Below are 21,965 nucleotides of genomic sequence, written 5' to 3' on the forward strand. Positions count from 1 at the left end.
GGGCGGAGACTGCAGCAGAAGGGCAGAGCCTGCAGCAACAGAGTGAACCTCACACCAGCAGGGCGGAGCCTCGGCAGGCAAATAGTGAATAGACTGCCTCCTAGCTGGGCAGGACAGCGAGGCAGACACTCACAAGGAAAGCCCCAACCAACCCCGACAGAGCATCTGAGAAAAAAGGGTTTATTTCAGCCTAACAGCCCTGAACAAACAACAGAGCTCACAGCTCAGCACTTGAGCTCCTACAAAGTACAGACTGTCTCCTCAAGCAGCTCCCTGACCCCTCTATATCCAAAAGACTGATATTTGGCAGGCATCATTCTGGGACAAAGATAGCAGAAAAAGAAACTGGTAGCATCCCTCGCTTTTCCGCAGCTGCTATAGGTGCACCCCAGAAAAGCAGGGCCTGAAGTGGACCTCAGCAGTTGTACAGCATAGGGGCTAGACTGGTAGAAGGAAAATCAAGTAACAGAAATATTTCATCATCAACAATCTGGGTGTCCACTCAGAGACCCAATCGAAAAGTCAGCAACTACACAGACGACAGGTAAATAAATCCACAAAGATGGGAAGAAACCAGAACAAAAAGGAGGAAAACACCTGAAACCAGAACACCTCGCTGCCTAGAAAGGACCAAAACTCCTCACCAGCAAGGGAACAAAGCTGGATGGAGAATGACTGTGACAAAATGACGGAATTAGACTTCAGAAGGTGTATAATAAGAAACTTTTGTGAGCTAAAAGAACATGTTTTAAATTAATGCAAAGGAACTAAGAACCTTGAAAAAACATTTGAGGATATGATAACAAGACTGGATACCTAAGAGAGAAATATGAATGAATTAAAGGAGCTGAAAAACACAATACGAGAACTTCGCGAAGCATGCACAAGTTTCAATAGCCAAATTGACCAAGCAGAAGAGAGAATATCAGAAGTCGAAGATCAACTCAATGAAATAAAACGAGAAACCAAGATCGGAGAAAAAAGCGCAAAAAGGAATGAACAAACTCTCCAAGAAATGTGGGACTATGTGAAGAGACCTAACCTACGTTTGATAGGTGTACCAGAAGGGGACGAAGAGAATGAATCCAAGTTGGAAAATACTCTTCAGGACATTATCCAGGAAAATTTCCCACACCTAGCAAGACAGGCCAACACTCAATTGCAGGAAATGCAGAGAACACCACAAAGATATTCTGCAAGAAGAGCAACCCCGAGGCACATAATCATCAGATTCAACAAGGTTGAAATAAAGGAGAAAATACTAAGGGCTGCCAGAGAGAAAGGTTGGGTCACTCCCAAAGGGAAGCCCATCAGACTCACAGCAGATCTCTTGGCAGAAACTCTACAAGCCAGAAGAGAGTGGGGGCCAATATTCAACATTCTTAAAGAAAAGAACTTTCAACCCAGAATTTCATATCCAGCCAAACTGAGCTTCAGAAGTGAAGTAAAAATAAAATCCTTTGTGAACAAGCAAGTACTCAGAGATTTTGTCACCACCAGGCCTGCTTTGGAAGAGCTTCTGAAAGAGGCACTACACATAGAAAGGAACAACCAGTACCAGCCATTCCAAAATCACACTAAATGTTAAGAGCATCAACATAATGAAGAATCTACAACAACTAACGGGCAAAACAGCCAGCTAGCATCAAAATGGCAGTATCAAATTCACACATAACAATATTAACCCTAAATGTAAATGGACTAAATGCACCAATCAAAAGACAGACTGGCAAATTGGATAAAAAGCCAAAACCCATCAGTGTGCTGTATCCAGGAAACCCATCTCACATGCAAGGATACACAAAGGCTCAAAATAAAGGGATGGAGGAAGATTTACCAAGCAAATGGAGAGCAAAAGAAAGCAGGAGTTGCAATTCTCATCTCTGATAAAATAGACTTTAAAGCAACAAAGATCAAAAGAGACAAAGAAGACCATTACATAATGGTAAAAGGATCGATACAACAAGAAGAGCTAACGATCCTAAACATATATGGACCCAATGCAGGAGCACCCAGATACATAAGGCAAATTCTTAACGACTTACAAAGAGACTTACACTCCCACACAATAATAGTGGGAGACTTTAACACTCCACTGTCAATACTAGACAGATCAACCAGACAGAAAATCAACAAGGATATCCAGGGCTTGAACACAGACCTGGAGCAAGCAAACCTGATAGACATTTACAGAACTCTCCACCCCAAATCTACAGCATATACATTCTTCTCAGCACCACATCACACCTACTCTAAAATTGACCACATAATTGGAAGTAAAGCACTGCTCAGCAAATGGAAAACAACTGAAATCATAACAAACAGCCTCTCAGACCATAGTGCAATCAAGCTAGAACTCAGAATTCAGAAAATAACTCAGAACCGCACAGCTTCATGGAAACTGAACAACTGGCTCTTGAATGTTGACTGGGTAAACAATGAAATGAAGGCAGAAATAAAGAAGTTCTTCGAAACCAATGAGAATGAAGACACAACGTGCCAGAATCTCTGGGACACATTTAGAGCAGTCTCTAGAGGAAAGTATATAGCAATAAGTTCCCATATGAGGAGAATGGAGAGATCCAAAATTGACACCCTATCGTCAAAATTGAAAGAGCTAGAGGAGCAAGATCAAAAAAACTCAAAACCCAGCAGAAGACAAGAAATAACTAAGTTCAGAGCTGAATTGAAGGAGATTGAGACACGAAAAACCCTTCAAAAAATCAATAAATCCAAGAGATGGTTTTTTGGAAAAGATCAACAAAATAGACTGACCACTAGCCAGATTGATTAAAAAGAAAAGAGAGAACAACCAAATATTTGCAATAAAAAATGATAAAGGGGAAATCACCACAGACTCCACAGAAATTCAAACCATCATCAGAGAATATTACAAACAACTCTATGCACATAAACTAGTAAACCTGGAAGAAATGGATAAATTCCTGGACTCCTGTGTCCTCCCAAGCCTAAACCAGGAGGAAGCTGAAACTATGAATAGACCAATAACAAGGTCAGAGTCGAGACAGCAATTAAGAGCCTACCACACAAAAAAAAGACCAGGTCCAGACAGGTTTACAGCCGAATTCTACCAGACACACAAAGAGGAGCTGGTACCATTCCTTCTGAAACTATTTCAAATAATCCAAAAAGAAAGAATCCTTCCCAAATTATTCTATGAGACCAATATCATCCTGATACCAAAACCCAGCAGAGACCCAACAAGAAAAGAAAACTTCAGGCCAATATCCATGATGAACATAGATGCAAAAATCTTCAATAAAACATTGGCAAGCCGATTGCAGCAGCAAATCAAAAAACTTATTCATCATGATCAAGTAGGATTCATCCCAGGGATGCAAGGCTGGTTCAACATACGCAAGTCTATAAACATAATTCACCACATAAACAGAACCAAAAACAAAAACCACATGATTATCTCAATTGATGCAGAGAAGGCATTTGACAAAATTCAGCAGCCCTTTATGCTAAAAACCCTCAATAAACTCGGTATCGATGGAACGTATCTCAAAGTAATAAAAGCTATTTATGACAAACCAACAGCCAATATCATACTGAATGGGCAAAAACTGGAAGCATTCCCTTTGAAATCTGGCACTAGACAAGGATGCCCTCTGTCACCACTCCTATTCAATATAGTACTGGAAGTTCTAGCCAGAGCAATCAGGCAAGAAAAAGAAATAAAGGGTATTCAAATAGGAAAGGTGGAAGCCAAATTGTCTCTATTTGCAGACGACATGATAGTATACCTAGAAGACCCCATCGCCTCAGCCCAAAAACTCCTGAAACTGATAAGCAACTTCAGCAAAGTCTCAGGATATAAAATCAATGTGCAAAACGGCATATATCCAAAAGACTATAAATCGTTCTACTATAAGGACACATGTACACGAATGTTCATTGCAGCACTGTTTACAATAGCAAAGACCTGGAATCAACCCAAATGCCCATTGATGATAGACTGGATTGGAAAAATGTGGCACATATACACCATAGAATATTATGCAGCAATCAGAAATGATGAGTTTGTGTCGTTTGTAGGGACATGGATGAATCTGGAGAACGTCATCCTCAGCAAACTGACACAAGAACAGAAAATGAAACACCGCATATTCTCACTCATAGGCAGGTGACGAAAAATGAGAACACATGGACACAGGAAGGGGAGTACTAAACACTGGGGTCTATTGGGGGGGAAAGGGGAGGGCCAGTGGGAGGGGAAGATGGGGAGGGATAGCCCGGGAAGAAATGCCAAATGTGGGTGAAGGGGAAAGGAAAGCAAAGCACACTGCCATGTGTGTACCTACGCAACTGTCTTGCATGCTCTGCTCATGTACCCCAAAACCTAAAATCCAATAAAAAATTAATAAAAAAAAAATCACAAGCCTTCCTCTACACCAATAACAGACTTAAAGAGAGCCAAATCAAGAACGAACTGCCATTCACAATTGCTACCAAAAGAATAAAATACCTTGGAATACAACTCACAAGGAACGTAAGGGACCTCTTAAGGGAAAACTACAAACCACTGCTCAACGAAATCAGAGAGGACACAAACAGATGGAGAAACATTCCATGCTCATGGTTAGGAAGAATTAATATCGTGAAAATGGCTATACTGCCCAAAGTAATTTACAGAATCAATGCTATACCCATCAAGCTACCTTTGACTTTCTTCACAGAACTGGAAAAAATCACCATGAACTTCATATGGAACCAAAAGAGAGCCCGCATAGCCAAGTCAATTCTAAGCAAAAAGAACACAGCGGGGGGCATCACACTACCGGATTTCAAACTATACTACAAGGCTACAGTAATCAAAACAGCATCGTACTGGTACCAAAACAGAGATATAGACCAACGGAACAGAACAGAGGCATAAGAGGTAGCACAACATAGCTACAACCATACAATCTTTGATAAACCCAACAAAAACAAGCAATGGGGAAAGGATTCCCTGTTCAACAAATGGTGCTGGGAAAACTGGCTAGCCATGTGCAGAAAGCAGAAACTGGACCCCTTCCTGATGCCTTACACCAAAATTAACTCCAGATGGATTAAAGACTTAAACATAAGACCTGGCACCATAAAAACCCTAGAAGGAAATCTAGGCAAAACCATCCAGGACACAGGAGTAGGCAAGGACTTCATGAACAAAACACCAAAAGCATTGGTAACAAAAGCCAAAAGAGACAAATGGGACCTAATGAAACTCCACAGCTTCTGCACAGCAAAAGAAACAGTCTCTAGAGTGAATCAGCAACCAACAGAATGGGAAAAAATTTTTGCAGTTTACCCATCTGACAAAGGGCTGATATCCAGAATTTACAAAGAACTCAAACAGATTTACAGGAAAAAAACAAACAAGCCGATTCAAAATTGGGCAAAGGATATGAACAGACACTTTACAAAAGAAGACATATATGAGGCCAACAATCATATGAAAAAATGCTTATCATCACTGGTCATCAAAGAGATGCAAATCAAAACCACATTGAGATACTATCTCACGCCAGTTAGAATGGCGATCATTAAAAAATCTGGAGACAACAGATGCTGGAGAGGATGTGGAGAAAAAGGAACACTTTTACACTGTTGGTGGGAGTGTAAATTAGTTCAACCATTGTGGAAGACAGTGTGGCGATTCCTCAAGGCCTTAGAAGTAGAAATTCCATTTGAACCAGTAATCCCATTACTGGGTATATATCCAAAGGACTATAAATCGTTCTACTATAAGGAAATATGCACACGAATGTTCATTGCAGCACTGTTTACAATAGCAAAGACCTGGAACCACCCCTAATGCCCATTGATGATAGACTGGACAGAGAAAATGTGGCACATATACACCATGGAATATGATGCAGCAATCAGAAATGATGAGTTTGTGTCGTTTGTAGGGACATGGATGAATCTGGAGAACGTCATTCTCAGCAAACTGACACAAGAACAGAAAATGAAACACCGCATATTCTCACTCATAGGCAGGTGAGGAAAAATGAGATCACATGGACACAGAGAGGGGAGTACTAAACACTGGGGTCTATTGGGGGGAAAAGGGGAGGGCCAGGGGGAAGGGGAGGTGGGGAGGGATAGCCTGGGGAGAATTGCCAAATGTGGGTGCAGGGGAGAAAGCAAACAAAGCACATTGCCATGTGTGTACCTATGCAACTGTATTGCATGCTCTGCACATGTACCCCAAAACCTAAAATGCAATAAAAAAAAAGAGTAAAAAAAAAAAAAAAAGAAATTTCAACATCTTATGTCATTAAGGGATTGCAAATAAAAACAACAAAGAAATATCACTACACAACTATTTCAATGGCCAAAACCAAAACACTGGCACCAAATGCTGAGAATGTGGAGCAAAAGAAACTTTTATTCATTACTTGTGGGAATGAGAAATGGTAAATTACTTCAAAAAACAGTTTGGCAGTTTCTTACAAAACTAAATATACTCTTACTATACAATCCAGCAATCACACTTCTTGGTACTTAGCCAAATGAGTTGAAAACTTATGTTTGCACAAATCTCTGCACACAATGTTTACGGCAGCTTTATTCAAAATTGCCAAAACTTGGAAGCAGCTAAGATGTCTTTCAGTAGAGAGCTGGATAAATAATCTGTGGTACACTCAGATAATGAATTTTTTTTAAGAGATAAAAATAAATGAGCTATCAAGTCATAAAAAGACATAGAGAAAACTTACATGCATACCGCTAAGTGAAAAAAGTCAATTTGAAAAGGCTATATACTGTAAAATATCAACAATACAAAATTCTGGAAAAGACAAAACTGTAGAAACAGTGAGAAGATCAGTGAATTCCAAGGGTTAGGAATAAGGAAGGTATGAATAGGAGAAGAACAAAGGACTGTCAAGGCAGTGAAATGCTTCCATATGATGCTATACTGGTGGACACATGTCATTATGCATTTTTCAGTACTCATTGTCATGTGAGAACTCTGTGTATTTAACTCAGTTTTGCCATGAATCTAAACCTGCTCTGAAAGGTAAAGTCTAATTTAAAAGTTAACATAGATGTTCAAGCAAAACATTTCTAGAAAAATTTTACATACGTGACAACTAAATAACAAACTTCTAAGTAAATATGGACCAGTGGGAAAAAACAAAAACAAAAGAAAATACAAAAAAGACTTTTGAGCTTAAAGAAAAAATGGTTAGCACCCTATCAAATCTGTGAGATGACTCTAAAGCAGCACTTTATTTATAGCCCAAGAGGCCTATATTAGAAAAGAAAAAAAAGTTTCAGACCATAACTTCAGCTTCCATGAAAGAAACTAGAAAAGAGAAAACACACACACACACACACACACACACACACACACACACACAACAAAAAACAATGCAAACAGAAGAAATGAAACAATCATACCTTCAGTCAATTAATATAAAAGAGAATAGAGAAAATCAATAAAACAAAAATCTGCTTCTTTGAGAAGGTCTATAAAATTAATTTACCACTAGGTAGACTAATCAGAAAAGAAAGGATGAGGGCAAATTACACATATCAGAAATGAAAGAGGCGACATCACTGTAGATTCTCGATATATTAAAGGGAAAATAAGAAAATATTATATACAACTTCATACGCTGATAAATTTGATAAACTAGAGAAAATGCACAAATACCTGGAAACATTCAAAATACCAAAGCTCACTTGAAATTAACTGAATAGCCCTATGTCTATTTTTTAAACAATTTTTTTGTTAAAAATCTTTCCACAAAGTGAATGCTACTCTCAGATGGTTTTACTGGAGAATTCTATCAAGATTAAAACATACACAAACTCTTTAAAACAATTGAAGAGGAAAGAATACTTCTCAACTTATTCTGAGGCCAGCATCACTCTGATATCCAAAGAACACAAAAAGTATTACAAGAATAAAAACTACAGGTCATCACTGCCATCTGTTTGGTTGGTTAAAAACCACCACAATAATACAAACTACAGGCCAATATCCCTTAGGTGGGTAATTGGGGGAAAAAACTCTTATTTCCAATAAAAATTCTCTGTAACTAGAAAGAGAAAGAAAGTTCCTCAATTCGCTGAACATCTACCACAACTTTAAATGATGACAGGATGCTTTTTCACTAAAATCAGAAACTAAACAGTGATGCCCTCCTTTCACTGCTTCTATTCAACATCGTACTAAAGATTTCAGCAGGTAATATCAGACAGAAAAAGGAACAACAACAAAAAAGACTGGAAAAGAAAAGTGATTGTTTTTAATCCCAGAAGATGTAATTATTTATATGGAAAATTATTTAGAATATACTCCCTCCCCTCACCAAAATAAAAGACAGTAGAATTAAGAGGTTAATTTAGCAAGGCTGCAGCTTACAAGATCAATACAAAAAATCAATTGTATTGACATATACACTAGAAAATCTGAAATTGACACTATAATGAATACCATTTGAAATAGCATCAAAACTATGAAATAGTTACATATCTGACAAAAGATTTCTAAGATCTTCACATAAAGAAAGCATATTACTCGTTACAGGTTTGGGGGATATAAAGAGAGGTCAGAAGGAGGAAATCCAAAGATACAGGAGAAAACTTTTCAGAGTGATGGCTATGTTCATTTTACCGATTTCTGTGATTATTTTACAGGTACCTACATAGTTAAAACTTGTCAAATTGTAAAATTTAATCAAGTATAGTTAAATCTGTATATGAGATAACACTAGTAAGAAGGAAAGTCAAGATTTTAAACAGGCCATGCCTTTTGGATTTTTTTTTTTTTTTTTTTTTTTTGCCTCATTTAGATTAGACCTTGAAATCAAGTCTGAGTGGAGATTTAGCATGCCAGAGAGAGAATGCAGTATTGGAAAAATAGCTAGAGTGGGAATCAACAGAACAAGGGTAGGCTGACTCAGACATACAGCAGAAGTGTGGAAGGAAGACTGAGAACCCTGAAGAGACTCACTTGTCACTGAGTTTCACAAAGCTTCCCTGCTGAGAGAGGCCCTCCCTAAATACCCAAAATGACACCATCACTCATAATCTATTTGCAAGGGCACTATGAAAGACCCTATGTTTTCACAGGACTTATCCAAATAGGAAATTGTCCTGCTTATTTCTAGGTTTACGAATTTATCTTCTCAAGCTGCTGACAGGTCCAGCCTACTTGTCTCATGCACCGTTTCCCAATGTGTAGGGTGGTACTAGCCACCTGGCTGCACCTGCTGAATAAATGTCTGTTGACTGGATGGGCAAACGAGTTTATCCTTTTATATTTTAGGTTTTAAGTTTGGTTTGGGACTTGATAATCTCCCCGAATTTGCCAAAACATTTTCCCTTAATTTCTAGTCTCCTGTCTGTTAAGAAGGAAATTAAATCCAAATGTTTCTGAATCGTCCACCCTGGACTCACCAGAGTTTGGTGTTGTAAGAGTTGAGTTACGTAGCTTTTCTGTTAGTAAAACAGTGTCCAGAGATGGAAATAAGCAACCTCAGAGATAAAGAAGGATTTTAAAGAAAAGTGTGAAGATTTCCAAATTCTATCTCTGGTTGATATTTTGACAGGAGTTGGTGAGGGGTGTGGTGGTACCCAGTATCTCCTATCAAGACAGGGCCACCTCTTGGGGAGCACCCTGCTAAAACATCTCACATTCTCTGATGGGTAGTGAGATCTGCCTGAGTTTTTTATTTTCAGACAATGCCAGAGCAGGTTGCCCCCTCCCATCCTCATTGTTAACTTTAGTGAATATGTTTTTTCTGACGCAGAAACCTGGTGGGGATGTAAAGACATATTGTCATCCAGTAACAGATCTTTCGAGGCAATATCTGGCAGCAGAGCTAGTCTGTTTGGGAGTCGCCAACCCAGCTTTTTGCTTTTTTTTATTTTTGTTTTTATTGTGGTGTGTTTCAGTACAGATTTGTGAATGAACATGAGCTTCCAAACCACACAAATTTGCTTTTCAATTCCACTTCTACTATTTAGCAGTAGTGGTTTCTTGGGTATTAAATACCCTGAGTCTCTGTTTATTTGTAAAAATTGAGTTAAAATGGTATAGTGAGTTGTTATAATGATAAAATAAGGTTTTACGTAAAGGGCCTGTCAAAATGCCCAGTATATATGAAAAATATAAGCAAGCATAGAAAATAAAAGAAAAATAATGGGAGGAAAGAGGAAGGGAATAAGGAATAGAGGGAGTGAGGGAAGGACAGAGAAAGGAAAGGTAAGAGTCAGGGAAAGAGAAAGGGAAGATAGAAGGGAGAAAAAAGAGAAACAAGGGAAGAAGGAAGAGAGGAAAAAAACAGGAGAAAGGAAGGAAGCAAGAGAGGAAGGAGTCAACCAGTCACAAATTTTCTAAGAATGCATCAACTTTTGTGAACTGATATGGGGCAGGACCTTTATACCCCTGAAGAAAGGCTACAAAAGGCCACAGTTGTTGAAAAAAATAAACATTGATTAGTCAACCTATGAGCAGTGGATTCAAAATATAGTTTAAACTCAAATTAAGTCCACAAACACTGACTTCACTTTTTTAAAAAAGGGTGCTATACTTAAAGCTGGGCTGTGTGGCAGGTTCAGAAAACTTAATTACACTCTTTGAATCTGGTATTTTAGAGTCCCAGGATTTATATTTTAAAAAAAGCTAAAGACAAATGAATAGTATTTCCAGAGGAAAAGAATTAGCACTGGACTCAGGAGCAGCAGCACTTTGTAGGCTCCAGCTAGTATCTGCCAGATCTATTAAAAAACAAACAAACTATTGGACTAATAAGTGAATTTCATTCTTAGAAATATGCTGAGTTTTCAATCAGTTTTGCCAGGATAAAATGCAATACAGTCTCGAAAAGTGTTAAAAGGTAAATTGAGGCATAATAACATTTTTAATTGTGTTTATTTGAGCAAACAAAATTAGTGAATTGGGCAGCTCCAAGTCAGAAGTTGCTAGTGGGGTCCATCACGGGAATCCTAGGGAAAGGCTTTTATAGGATGAATATGGAAGTAAAGCAAAGAAAATATTTGGTAGATTACCATTATACAGTTACCTTATTTGGTCTGTACTAACAGGTTCCTAGTCATGTAAGTGAGTTGGTATCTTCTGACTGGTTAGCCTTCAGTTTCCGTTTCATTTTGCTTTAATATGGTCATTGTTAAGAAAATGCCCAACTGGGTCCTGGAGTGGTGACTCACGCCTGTAATCCCAGTACTTTGGGAGGCTGAGGCGGGTGGATCACCTGAGGTCAGGAGTTTGAGATCAGCCTGGCCAACATGGCAAAACCCCATCTCTACTAAAAATATACAATTAGCTGGGCATGATGGTGCATACCTGTAGTCACAGCTACTCAGGAGGCTGAGGCAAGAGAATCACCTGAACCCAAGAGGCAGAGGTTACAGTGAGCTGAGACTGCACCACTGCATTCCAGCCTGGGCTACAAGAGTGAAAGAAAGAGAGAAGGAGAGATAGAGAAAAAGAGAGAAAGAGAGGAAGAGAGAGAAGAAAATGCTCAACTTAAGTTTCACTTACGTTTGCAAACCAGAGGTAAGATCCCTTGTGAGGTCTAATTGGCTTTGCCTGCTCTGAAGGATTCTTCAAGCCTGGTCTCCATTTTCATTTACTTTAGGAGAAAGGATTATACTTTGATCATCATTTATTAATATCTCAGTATTTGATTTGCTTATTACACAATCAATTCTTTAGCAATAATCTCAGGGAATGAAGCATAGGGCAGGTAAGTTTTGAGATGGGGTCGAGAGTCAAAATTATCATAGATCCTGGGTTAATAGAAGAAAGTCTTGGCCTGAGTAAAGCGTGGCTCTGGTGGGTCCGAAGCCACCAAGCAGCAGTGAGAACAACTAGGTCCGAGGCATAAGGGCATGTGGAGGGGTGGGGTGGTGGCTTGTGAACAGGTTCTATATGATAATACTTGCCTTTTTAATTTTTGCTTTTGTTTTACCTCTTTTATTTAAAAACGAGTTCATGTCCTTTGCAGGGACACAGGTGAAGCTGGAAACCATCATTCTCAGCAAATTGACACAAGAACAGAAAACCAAACACCGCATGTTCTCACTCATAAGTTGGTGTTGGACAGTGAGAACACGTGGACACAGGGAGGGGAACATCACTCACCAGGGTCTGTCGGTGGATACAGAGGCTAGGGAGGGATAGCATTAGGAGAAATACCTAATGTAGATGACAGGGTGATGGATGCAGCAAACCACCATGGCATGTGTATACCTATGTAACTAACCTGCACATTCTGCACATGTATTCCAGAACTTAAAGTATAATATAAAAAATTTAAAAACAAAAGAAAAAGTGATATTTATAAAGAAAAAAACTCATATCTTTAATGTATGTGTAATATTGGGCAAATCACTTATCTATTCTGAGTTTGTTAACTCACCTGTAAAAAGGGAGCATGTCATTAGCAAATTTTTGTGAGTTTTAAATGTGGTCACATAAGCAACTGGGACAAGGTGAGATATTAGCTCAATGACCAAACAAATCTGATTGTTTTCTTAGTTTCCTTTCTCCTTCATATCTTTCTTCTTCAGGGAGCATAGAAAAAGACATAAAGGTGTTTCATAATGAAGATATGGGGCTGGTAAATCCCAGCTGTGTGTGTATGTGTGCATGCACATACACGTGTCTTTTAGTGAGTCAAAACATGAACATCTGATTTCAGCTCCACAGGCAGAGGAATGCTTTTATTACAAGCACATGGTTTTATTTACTTCCTCAGGAGGTACTTGCTAGAAAACTCTTGACCCCTCCTTTAGAGCCCATTTCAGATGCTGCAGTGTCTAAGTCTCCCAGCAGAAACCGGCCTTCCACTCCACTGTATTTCTCAGCTTTTTCACCTTCTGCTCTAAGCACAGGTCTTATTTGCCTTGTGACATAATAATCTTATTGGGCTTGGGTTTGTGAGTTTTACTTTTTGCTTGTAAGAAGCTCAGGCCTCCCTTGCATTACCTAAGATCATACGTTACTGTAAGAAAAGATATAGCCTGAAGAAAAGCAGGGAGCTCAACCAGGTCTCACAGGAAACTGGAGCATCTCCAGAGTCTGGCCTCCAGGAAGGGTAGAGATGTTCACACTTCTAGGCTTCAGAGGGACAGAAACACTTTCAAGAACCAAAAGGTTACTTGAGATCCCAACAAGCTTATGGTACAGATCCCAAGGTCATTCTTCACATAGATACAGTGTGCACACCTGGTCAAACAGCCTTGCCGATGCCTGTGCCTCTCTGGTGGGCCCTCTAAGCCTAGACTCTCTTCACCATAATTCAACCACTCCTCTGTCTTTTTCTTCACTTTCCGTTTGCTTATTTCAAAGGGAGAAAATCTGTTGATCACAGTGGTCACCATTGTATCCACTGGCCAGCCTTTCTATGCCACCAGCAGTCTGCTGGCCAATTGACTGTCCTTGAGTTACATATCAACCCCAAGCAAACATATACACTCCAGTCACCCATGCCCGAGATGATGGGTTCACACTTGGCACTAGCAAGATTTCTTATGGGAGTGCACTGTGTCTGTTTGGGAATCCCAACAAAGGCAGCTGGGGCATGGCAAACATCTGAAGCAAAGACTCCCCAGTGGACTCTCTTCTCTCCATTACTGCTCTCTAAATTTATTTTGCAGGAAAAGCAAACTGTTTCTCGTTCATCTCTGAATCCCCTGCAGCAACTAATAGATACTAAGCACTTTTAAAATCTGATTGAGGCCGGGTGTGGTGGCTCACACTTGTAATCCCAGCACTTTGAGGGGCTGAGGTGGGTGGATTATGAGGTCAGGAGATAAAGACCATCCTGGCCAACATGGTGAAACCCTGACTCTACTATACAAAAATTAGCCAGGTGTGGCAGCACAAACCTGTAGTCCCAGGTACTTGGGAGGCTGAGGCAGGAAAATTGCTTGAACCTGGCAGGCAGAGGCTGCAGTGAGCTGAGATCATGCCACTGCACTCCAGCCTAAAAGACAGGGCGAGACTCTGTTTCAAAAAAAAAAAAAACACAAAAATTTGATTGAACTGCATTTTTTCTGGAATCAATTTAGTCTCTCATTATTATGACTCTGATTCAAAAAGGGTGTGTTTGTGGATGTGATGTGTTATGGGGTGAGGGACCACAGAGAGAATGAGGCACATTAGATAAGTAATCTTTTGCAGAAAATAAAATGGCAAGCAGTCTGGGTCCGATTTAAAAACAAATTTTAATAAGATGCCTTTGGAACTTCTATCTAGAGAAAACTTTAAGTAGAAATATCACATTTTCCTTTGTTTGTTTCTTATACAACTGTGGAATATATTGAAGGCCATGGCCCAATTTGTATACTTAAATGGTTTTCAGTTGAAGTCTGTTTATTTCACAAATAGAGCATACAGGTGTTTGATATTCACCCGCTCAATCTACTTCCTGAAGAGTTATCTTGAATGAGGTCAGAAGATGATAAAGTGGGAAAAATTCCTGATAAAGAAAGATTGATATATTCTAAAGCATTTTTGGCTTGAGCGCTCAGCCATTGAGGGTCATACCCCTTGTATTAGTCATGTTGCTAATAAAGACATACCCAAGACTGGGTAATTTATAAAGGAAAGAGGTTTAATGAATTCACAGCTCCACAGGGCTGGGGAAGCCTCACAATCATAGTAAAAGGCAAAGGAGAAACAAAGTCCCATCTTATATGGTGGCATGAAAGAGAGCATGAGCAGGGGAACTCCTTAGAGCTCATGAGGCTTATTCACTATCAGGAGAACAGCAGGAGAAAGACCCACACCCATGATTCAGTTATGTCCCATGAGGTCCCTCACACAACATGTGGAAATTATGGGGAGCTACAATTCAAGATGAGATTTGGATCAGGACACAGACAAATCATATTACCTGCCAGCTTGATGAATGAAAAAAATGCACTAGCACCAAGAACATTTGCATCAACATTTGTTGTAACAATACTTATCCATACTGCATCATAGCATTGGTTTGCACATCTTCAATCACACTTACCTGTTTTGTTCATCTTAATACCCCCATTAAAATACTGGCTACATAACAAGGTTCAATAAATCTTTACTAAATCAGTGAATCTTCGAATACAAATTCACTCACAAATGAATGAATGAAAGTGCTAGGTCACCATTGCTACTATTGTACTTACCCATCAGCTTCTTGGTTTCTTGGACTTTGATATGATTTGTTTCTTTACCCTTAACTATTCATACTGAGGTGGTCACATTTAACCAATACAAATATAGGACACCCAACTACATTGTAATTTTAGATACTCAATAAAAAAAAAAATGTAGTATAAGTATGTCCCACATGAAAGTGTTATTTATCTGCATTTGAAATCTGACAGTCTTTTATTGTAACTGGCAACTCTAATAGACAGTAATAGCCCCAATCATTTAAGTCTGTTTTCATGCCATAGCCCCCACACACACCCTCGTCTGACTTCCCCCCTCCCACCGCACCACTAAGAGTCACCATGCTGATCACACTGGGCTGCGCTCAGCTGGAATGTCAGCCAAAATGAATCTTGCTCTAATGAAAGGAGATTCGAGCCTTCTGCACAGCCTAATAGTGGACAGGGTCTCTAAAGGGCTTCCTAAAGAAAACAGGAGCTACCAGGGAGCAGGGGGGCATCCTGACTAAGAACACTTGCCTCTTTTGTCTAAAATAAAGAAAAGAGCTATTCAGAAACCAAATTGATTAAAATTGAGGGAAATTGCCAGACCATTGATAATTGCAGCAAAAGGGCAGTGGTCACTCTAACTGATTGCCACTTCAGAGGGAACTGCACACCATCAACCAATCATGGGCATTAGTGAGCAGCAACCTCTTAGTGACCCACAGCTCCCCCCTTGGGAAGCGTTTCACACAAGCCTTTAAAGCCAGGCCAAAGCATTTTCTGCACCATATTTACCTTTAATTCCCAAATCTAGAGGGACTGAAAATCATTCAGTCTCTAAATGTCTTTCACATGCTTAAGAGATGAATGGGATCGGCCTCTACCTCAACAACTTTCTCTATTCACCAGCCTTTGAAATACAATAGGCGGGTGAGACCCTGTGGACCCCCGTACATCCCTGGGCCTCTGGCTCCCCACCTTCCTGCGCCCCAACAGGTCCATCAGGATCAGAAATGCTGCCTCTGTCCAACACTGAAGACTGGAGCCTTGTCTGCTTTGTATTTTTTTTCTTACATCCTCTCACAGTGGCATTTTGACTAAGACAAATCATCTTCTCTGTTTTAAAAGAAATCTGTAGTTATAAATTGAATGGAAGAATTCTGACCCAGGACCTGAGAAACGGGGAGTGGTCCCAGCTCTGCCGCAGGACCATTGTTGTGTGGTTTCAGACAAGTCCTAGAGCATTTCCAGAGCTCAACTTTCTCACTGAGAAAATAGCAATGTTACACTCAGTCCACAGGTCACTAACTGTGCTAACCATGGAAAAACTCAGGAACTCAGAAAAAATATATATATTGCATGTTTGCATGTGTGTAACTTTTTTTTTTCAAAACTTTTTTTTAATACAGAGATGGGACTTGCTATGCTGCCCAGGCTGATCGTGAACTCCTGGCCTTAGGTGATCCTTCCACTTCCACTGTCCAAAGTGCTGGTTTCAAAGGCATGAGCCACTACGACTGGCTGAATTTCTAAATAATACACTTAAAATAATGTATTTTAAAATATTGCTTTTTCCTTGGAGGTGCCCCCTGGAAAGTCATATTTGAAATCAGTAATCTGCATTGTAAATAAGCTCTCAGAATGATTCTAAAGATTAGACAGGTCTGGAAATAGCCGAAGGAAAAGGTCATCAGTCTTCTGCCTCTTTCCCTACTTAGCATTTCAGAGTGAAAACACTAAGAATTTTTGTTGTTGTTTTCTACCTATTGCTAGGAATCTGGAGGCTGGATACATAAGAGAGTAAGTGAAACAGGGCCTCCAATGATGGTTAAAAGGTCAAAGGGATCTATGCAAGGAAGGGAAGAGGAGGTGCCTCTGTCCCCCAACCTGGAAACCCCACACACTTGATAAAAGAGCACTTCCTCAGACCAGAAGGCTAGAGTGAGTTTAGCCCTTGCTTTGGCAAAGGAGGCTTTGTTTACTAGAAGAAAGGTTGACTTGTGATTAAAATCAGGCCTAGAAGAACAGTTCTAAATGTGGATTCCTTGTGATGACAAGTCCCCAGCTATTTCAGAATCCAAATCTCTGTTCCCTAGAAGTACCTTCCCTGTGAAAACAGGGCTAGTTGGCTTCCAGGAAACTGGATTCTGGCTCCAGATGAACTACCAAACTATTTATGTGATATTGAGCGCTTCTCTGACCTGTTCAATACTTCTGATTCCTCGTCTGTAAATTAGGAGGTTGATTGACATGTGTAAAGTTTTTTCAAGGTGTGAAAATATGCAAAATGATTATTTTAAAACTTCTGTAGCCGTTATTTAGATGATATAATTAAAAATATGTAAACATCATTTAATAGTTTCTGGAGACAAAAGACACAAGCTTAATATATGAATAAGGAAAAGACTGCACAAATTGTGGCACATCCATGCAAGGAATATTATTCAGTCATATAAAAAGGTGAGTTTTATTTCTATCTGTTACCCTCGAGGGATGTCCATGATGTGTTTTAAAAGTGTAATAAAGAGATTAAGCAAATCATAGACAATTGTGTATGAATTTGATGCCTCTAATAGAAAAACACCAAAAACATACATCCATATGTTTTGCAAGAACAATGAAAATAGATTCAAAGATACCCATCAAGCTGTTTAATATTGCTTGCCTCAGGAAAAAGGATAATGTGAGGGAATATTATTAGCTATTCTTTTCATAGCTTCAAACTGCTTCACTGGTTACAGTAAGGGCTGGTTTCTTTTATATTTTTTAAAAAATAAATCAATGAATAAAAAAACCAAAATATTCTTATCTTAGCTCTTCTTCTGAGGAAGACACATGGAGTGTGAGATGAAAGCTACAACCCTGTCTACAAAGGCTATTAGAAAACACCCCCACAAAGGTAGGTTTCTCTTTTGGAGGCATATTCTCCAACTCCCCTGCCACTGCCCCAGGTCTCATCTCTTTACAGGATTGCTGTGTCAGCCTCTTACCTTGTTGATTTCAGCCTATTCATGCATTCTCCACACTGCTGCCAATGAAATGTTTCTCTTACTCCCATCTGGTCATCCCACTTCTTTCTGAAAATTTTCAGTGGCCTCCCAGTGCTCTCCACGCTTTTCAGCAAGACAGACCAGTCTCCTCACAATCAAATTCCAAATTTCTTGTTCAATTATATCTACACACATTTTCTATTTATTTTCTATGTTTTGGACACATTGAATTGTTTACCATTTGCTGTTTTTTAAAAAAAATCCCTTGATTTTTCATGGTTTAATGTTGTTCAAATGCTTGTTTTCTCAACCTAAATTCAGTTTTCCCTATGCATTTCTGGTGAATGCCTACATATTTTTTCAACTTAAGATCCAATTTAAATAACCTCAACTGCATATCTTTAATACCAGCCTCAGGAGGAAGGAAGTCATCTATTTTCCCACAGCATCCATAGTAAATATCTATGCTAAAACATGAAAAATCTATTATAATGATTTATCCATTTATCTTTGTCCTTCTAAAATGAAAACTCCATTGCAAATAATATATGCTCGATGAATTTTGCATACATTTCATTTACTTGTAAACTTTATGAAATAATTTTTTAAATGCAGTAGCAAAAACATCAGATCATGAACTGCAAGGCATACAACTGGTAGTTTAAATTTTGTTTTCACAAGACCATAATAAGCACTTGATTAAAAATTGACAACATCAAATGAATACCAATCTGTGCTAATTACTGCCATGTAAATAACTGCCTGTGCTGGTTACTACTGCCAAAAACTCTGGAAGACCCTCTCTTCAACCTACTCCACTAAATACAGTGTAGGCCAGATGAAACATTGTTTTGGCACTAAAAGATTAAGGCTTAACTCCTAATTCTGTGTCTTGCTGTTTGAAATCTGGCAGGCTCTGAACTTCTCTTAAAGTTTTGCTTATCTATTAAATGGGGAAATTAAAAGATTACTTCTTCACAGTGCCCTTGTGAAGTTGAAATCATAGGACTACTAAAGTTCTACATGAGGCTGGGTGAAGTGGCTCGTGCCTGTAATCCCAATAGTTTGGGAGGCCGAGATGAGTAGATCACTTGAGGTCAGGAGTTGGAGACCAGCCCGGCCAACATGACAAAATCACATCTCTACTAAAAATACAAAAATGAGCCTGTGTGATGGTGGGCACCTGTAATCCAAGCTACTTGGGATGCTGAGGCAAGAGAATCACTTGAACCCAGGAGGTAGGGGTTACAGTGAGCCTAGATTGTGCCACTGCACTCCAGCCTGGGCAAGACAGTGAGACTCTGTCTCAAATAAATACATAAATAAAAATAAAGTTCTACATAAATGTAAGTTGTTATACTTTTAACAGTTGCTTCTTCTTTCACAATATTTGTTTGCTCCTTCCTCCAATAACACCCCTGCTAGGCAAAATCAGAGGTGCCATCATGGTGGCCATGAGTAAAAGCACGATGTGCATCTAGCTCATTTAAATACACATGTTTGATCCAAAGGAATATTTCCCAAAAGAATTATAATGGGGGTAGTTATTCTCTACATAAAAATGTTTGGTTTTTGCAAAAGGTCTTATTACCGGTTTCATTTTAATAGTATTATCTTCTGAACGTATATGGTATCTTAGTTCACAAAAATAATCACACAGATACAAGTGTGCACACACACACACACACTTTTTCAATCAGAGCAAGGCTTCTTTCCATCGCTCCTATAAACATCATTCCTTTCCATTCTGGGCTTGCAGAGTGGAAGTGAAAATTGCTGAGCTTTGGAGACGGGCTAATCTTGATTTCAATCTGGGCAATCAGTCAAATGGATATAATGATATCTTGTTTGCAAAATTATTATAAAAATAGTAATAAAAGATGTAAAATAAAAATATATATAATAAAATATAAAAGTGCCTGGTACATAATATGTGCTCAACGAACACTAGCTTCTTTCTATTATTGTTTCACCATCACACTCTTCAAATAACCCACTCCTCTAAATCAAAATGCTAGTTAGGTCTTATGCAAACAAGAAATCAGAGGCCTCCGACATATAAAAATTCACCAGTAGATAAAAGATGGGGATTCCGTAATTCCAGGTATAGGAAAGCTTTCCAAAAGTTATCCTTTTTAATGATATTTCTCAAATGTATTTTGAAATTCTAATGTCCAATCATGACTCAAACTCAATTGAACTGTAACTCTGGTCCTAAGACAAAACAGAAGAATTGTTTTAATAATATTCACCAATATTAATTGGTTGAATAAGAGTTAACAATTTGAAGTGTATAACGGTATATAATGCATATCTCTTTATAAACATATATAACATCTTTAACAGGCATATAAAGTCCACCAGGTAAAGAGTTTCACAGATTATTTTATTGTCAATGAGTCTCAATGTTTAAAAGTCATCGATTCTAACTCACTAATCAGAGAGACAGTGAAGTGAACAGAGTACATTCTCTGATATCTACCTGGGTTCAAGTCCCAGGCTTGCCATTCTCCACCTATGTGAGTTGAAATTAGTCCAATAAAAAAGGAACTCAAGAGAGGGTACAACACTTTCGGCTGGAAAGCCCACATCAATAGGACCTATAATCATTACAAATTTACTGTATGCCAGACACCATGATGGTGATACTATAAGTCTTACATTTTTAAATAGCCCAATGAGGCAGACACAATAATCAGCCCTATTTTTAGGAAGAGAAAACTGAGATCCAGGGTTATAAAGATTCTTTATGTCACATAGCCCAAAACGACAAACCCATGTGCAAAGCCCATGCAGATTGCTGCAATCCTATTCTCATGGTAATTAAAAATAACTTTAGGATATGATTCATTGGAAACATTTGCCTTTCAAATGTCGGTTGTTCAAACATATAAAAACCAAAATTTGGGAGTTGATGCATTATCAGTGTTAACAGAATATAGGTAATCTGACACTTATAGGCAATACAACTGGCTCTTTTTCTAAAACATGTATTAGAAATATATTTCAACCACATGTTCTCACTCACAGGTGGGTGTTGAACAATGAGAACACATGGACACAGGGAGGGGAGCATCACACACTGGAGTCTGTCGGGGGGGAATAGGGGAGGGACAGTGGGAGGTGGGGAGTTGGGGAGAGATAGCATGGGGAGAAATGCCAGATATAGGTGAAGGGGAGGAAGGCAGCAAATCACACTGCCATGTGTGTACCTATGCAACAATCTTGCATGTTCTTCACATGTACCCCAAAACTAAAATGCAATAAAAAAGAAATGAAATATATATATATATATATATATATATATATATATATATATATATATATATATTTCAGCTTCATTGTGCCATAGGGCCAAAGAGACTTCCTGTGTCATGAGTTTGTCAAAAGAACAGAGGTAGAGTTTAGCAGAAGTAGCTTCCTGTTACTCCTTCTTCCAACTTCACATCCAAGAAAACCTAGGTTCAATATAATTGAATAAGGTCCTATCAGTATGGATAAACACCTACTCCATAGCAGAGCTGAAACTTGAATTCAGAGCCTCTGATTTGCAGGCCAGAAAGTATTCAATTACACTAAACTGTAGCAAGAACTTACAATTCTCTCTTCAGTTTGCCTGTTATATATTTTGCCAAGCAAAATTTAGCACAACTCATGTTCATTTGAAGTCTATACTTTTATTTTATATATATATAAATATATATATATATAAATATATATATAAATATATATATATAAATATATATATAAATATATATATATAAATATATATATATAAATATATATATAAATATATATATAAATATAAATATATATATATAAATATATATATAAATA

The sequence above is a fragment of the Callithrix jacchus genome, chromosome 16 (genome assembly GCF_049354715.1).
Source record: "Callithrix jacchus isolate 240 chromosome 16, calJac240_pri, whole genome shotgun sequence".
Taxonomy (NCBI): Eukaryota; Metazoa; Chordata; class Mammalia; order Primates; family Cebidae; genus Callithrix; species Callithrix jacchus.